Source organism: Mercenaria mercenaria, unplaced genomic scaffold (genome assembly GCF_021730395.1).
Source record: "Mercenaria mercenaria strain notata unplaced genomic scaffold, MADL_Memer_1 contig_1714, whole genome shotgun sequence".
NCBI lineage: Eukaryota > Metazoa > Mollusca > Bivalvia > Venerida > Veneridae > Mercenaria > Mercenaria mercenaria.
The window spans coordinates 36,185-40,555 of record NW_026459715.1 but is presented as its reverse complement, the minus strand read 5'-3'; positions in this window follow the sequence as shown (position 1 = coordinate 40,555).

The window sequence follows — 4,371 nt, the reverse complement described above, 5'->3', positions numbered from 1 at the left end:
ATTTAAACATATACGCGTGCACCTATATATTTACAAGTGTACGGGTAAACATATACGTGGACGTATAATTTTACGTGTGGACCCGTATTCTGGGTGCTCGTTTATAAACATGGGTGCGTACAAATATGCGTGCACGCGTAAATGTATACATGCATTTAAAATTGCGCGTGCACGTATACATAATCCTGCATGTATATATAAGCTTGCACTTACATATTTACACGTGCACGTATGAAAATATACACGTGGACCTATTTATGTACACATGCACTCAAATTTTTATAGGTGCACGTATACTTTGAAATATGCGCGCACTCAAAGCACATTTTCGACCCAAATGGTACACATTTTGCCTTTCCATTAAATAGAAACCGACTAGTTCGCTTTTTACGAACTAAAACATGTTCACAACCAGTTTGTTTTCATAAACGCGAAATGTTCGATACCGTCTGAAAATATTCAACTTTCTATTAAACAAACAACGAGAAAAGAAAGAAAAAAAAAAGAATAGAAAAAAACCCAGAATTTATAAGTAACGTACCGGCAGTTGCGGAGAAGGTTACACAGTTACAGCTGCCGAAAATGCCCTAATGTATACTGTATAATTAAAGTTATTTTTGTTTATATAAACTAGTGGGCCCCCGATAATGCTGTTATAACTTCTGGCCCAACCCTTTTAAATATACTTACATTGGTGTATTAATCAGTTCTTGCTGTATGTATGTGAATAGAATATGTATATTTTACCTTTCAAATCTGAACATTTGAAGTAATTATCTTCACTATTTCAAGAGCTACCATGCTTTTAAGTAAATCACCGAAGGCATTTTGAGGCGTGACGTTAAGAACGTCATGAAAGCAGTATGACGTCGTTGTGCATGGCGTGTATTTTTCAAGTAATTAATGGAACAAATTATGCGTAGCACTTACTTAATATCATACATTTGAATATTTAGGAACAGTTTAAATTGATTTTACTGAAAAATAATTTAACCGTATATTATTTGTTTCATCACGGGCCTTTTATCTATACACCTCTATATTTTCATGATGCATGGGTGCTTTGGAATGTCCGTTGCCTTGACAACACAAATAACTTTGAGAAAAAAAAATATGGTAGAATTTGATTTGCCTTAGATAACTGAATTACAATATATTAGTATCCAGTTTCTTCAACAACATAAGAAAAACAATGATTTTCCAGTATTGTAAACTACTAATTATGCAATAATTACAGTCGAGTTCACTTAATACGAACTCGCTTGATACGAATTTTCGGCTATAACGAACAGAATCCGGATTTCCCGGCTGAGTCCTTCTATTTCTTTGAACTCGCTTCATACGAATTTTCGGGTGATACGAACACATTTTGGAAGTCCCAATGAGCTAAAATGTTATGTTTCCATTTTTGATACGAACTAATTTTAGAAGTCGGCGGCCATTTTTGCTACGCTTGATTTTTTTTAACAGTTTGAATCTTCTGTACAGTGTTGATATTTAATCAAAGTAATTATCACCTGTAATTGATAAATATATAATAAAGAGATTAACACTATGTATGCAGTTATTTTATTCATTACAATCGAGTCAAAGTAATAATGTCTTCAGCAATTGAGCGATAATCACTTTCATTATAAATACACCTGTCCATAAAAATATAATTTCATTGTATGTTTAGGGCCATGTAGAGTACTGTGTAGATTTGATATCAAAATGGCTACTCCTAAGTCTGGCATAAGAAGAAACGCAATTTCTTTCAAATATTGTTAAGAACTAGAGGAATTAGGGATTCAGGAACTAAATAATAGTAAAATTCAATCAAAAATTATCAGTTTTTTTTTCAAGTAAAAAATTGAAATGCCATGTGTAAAGTATCTGTTATAAAAATGCATTGACGTATACATGTAACTGTATTCTTATGTATCTATATGTGCTAGATCTATATGTGCTATAAACACTTGATGATTCAATACATTTGTACATTAAGTTTATTTTCATACATTTTTACGTGTTTAAGTATGAAATTTGATGAGTTATTTTATTGTAACCTGAATACATTACTTAATCAGTTTAAAACTCACAATGAGCATCCATTCACTACTGTTTTTTGACTTCATCGGAAGCTATTCACCGGCGATACCGGTGATACTGCCAAACTTTCTCGTGCAAATTATCCGGGTGTCATACATTCGTTAAAGGCGTACGCTAGAATTCCCTGTGTATGAGATGGGCGAAAATTTTCCCAATAACAGAATTTCTTTAAACTTTCGATATTGAAGGACAATCATCTAAGAAACAAAAATATGCAATAAAAATCATAGGTCACCGGTATCGAAAAAGAGTTATCTGCCCTTGAAAACATCAATTTTGGAGGAAATGCCGTTTTCAAGGGCAGATAACTCTTCTTCAATACCGGTGACCTATGATTTTTATTGCAGTTTTTTGTTTCTTAGATGATTGTCCTTCAATATCGAAAGTTTAAAGAAATTCTGTTATTGGTAAAATTTTCGCACCAAATTCTAGCATACGTCCTTAATACGAATTTCGTTTGATACGAACACATTTCCCAGGTCCCGAAGAGTTCGTATAAAGCGAGTTTGACTGTATATCATGTCACTAATACAGGTTTTCTCATAGGACGGCCCATATATATACAACAAATATGATTAAAATAATTTAAACATACCCGATGCTACTCAATCTAGATTATATTCAGTAGTTTCATTTACGTAACGTTTTGGTACTGGTGAATCTCATTCTAATCGGCAACTATTTATGACATGTGATTTGCCATTTCGATTGAGTTCGAGGTAACGACATGCCATTCGAGTATGTCGACACATTGTTTTAAAATATAAATATCTGCTAAAAGGTATGTATCAGTACATTTTATGCACTGCACAAAATAAAAAACAACAACAATATATTAAATCATTCTTAAATTCGAGATAGAATCAAATATCCATGCCACTTTTGTCTTACAATGCAACTGTTGTTGATTTTAGATATTGGTCTGGAGGTTGGACTACCTATTGCAAGTTGTTTCATAATACTGTTTGGAGTTATAATTTTCATTACTGTCTATAGAAGGTAAATATAACTTTTACTTTCAATAATGAAATGTGCTTGCAGGATTAGCTTCTTATGCAAGAGATCCAGTCACTTTAAATAATTCTTTCAAAGTAATTCACGAAGCTAAGCATATTATGCTCATTTAACAAAGTCTAAACGTAAGCTTTAGAAGGGTGCCAAACTTTATTAATTGCCGATACATAAGTTTATAGTATCCTCTTCGTGTGTCAACGTACCTTCTTGATTACTACACATCTACAAATCGTTAGCTGTCATTGTATGTACATGTAGGAGTCAGTGTGTTGTTGGGTTTACAATGAAGAGTTATGTCTGCACTTGCTATGTTTAATGATCCCGTCTACCTTACATATTAACCTTCAGCCTGCTGGCGGCAAGAGATTCTGCCTTTGCGACCAGTACAGACCAAGATCCGTGCAGTCTGAACACAGTCTGCACTGCACGCTCTTCAGTCAGTAAATTTTCAGTGAACACCCCTTCTTATAATAAATGGGATTGGCTAAAATGAAGCAAGCTAAAGGTTAAAGTATGTATTATTAAGCTTATTAACCACAATCATATAAATGAAGAAGTGATAAAAGATTTGTTGTCATTTTAAATACATTTCAATTTTAGTGTTCAGCACATTTCTGCAAATAAGCTGAAGAGATTAGACATGTCAGTTTTGTTAATAAGTAAATAGTGTTTTCAAAATCGACTTCAAGTCAACTTGAAGAAGCTTTCACAAGAAGTATATTTATCATTTCAGAATGAAACAAAGAGGCAACGCCTGGAGCGACAAACATACTAAAGATGCAACAAATACAAATACAAACAACGATCTTAACATGTATGAATTTCTTGGTCAAAGAAACATTGATGAAAGCTCATATAGCTCCATTGAAGCACCTTGCTCGAAAATTGAGGAAAAGTCTCCATATGTCAATACATAAATTATACTGTCAATACTTTATCACACGTATAAATATACATGTTATACATGATTAGAAAAAATGTAAACAACAAAATTTCTGCTCATTTACTGCTTATCTAGTTTAATTCTCTTCTAAACAATTTTGCAAAATCACGATATTAAAGACGTTCTGCGGTCGGAAATACGTGCAAAAACTAAATTTCACACGGACACAATAAATAATCTATACAGAAATCATGAAATTAGTATTCAGTGATAATGGACATAAAGTTCAATTGACAACATCGACAAATGAAAACCAAACTCATGTTTCTCTGCTAAATAACTTTAAATATGTATATTTCATGGAAAAACACTTGAAAATTTAT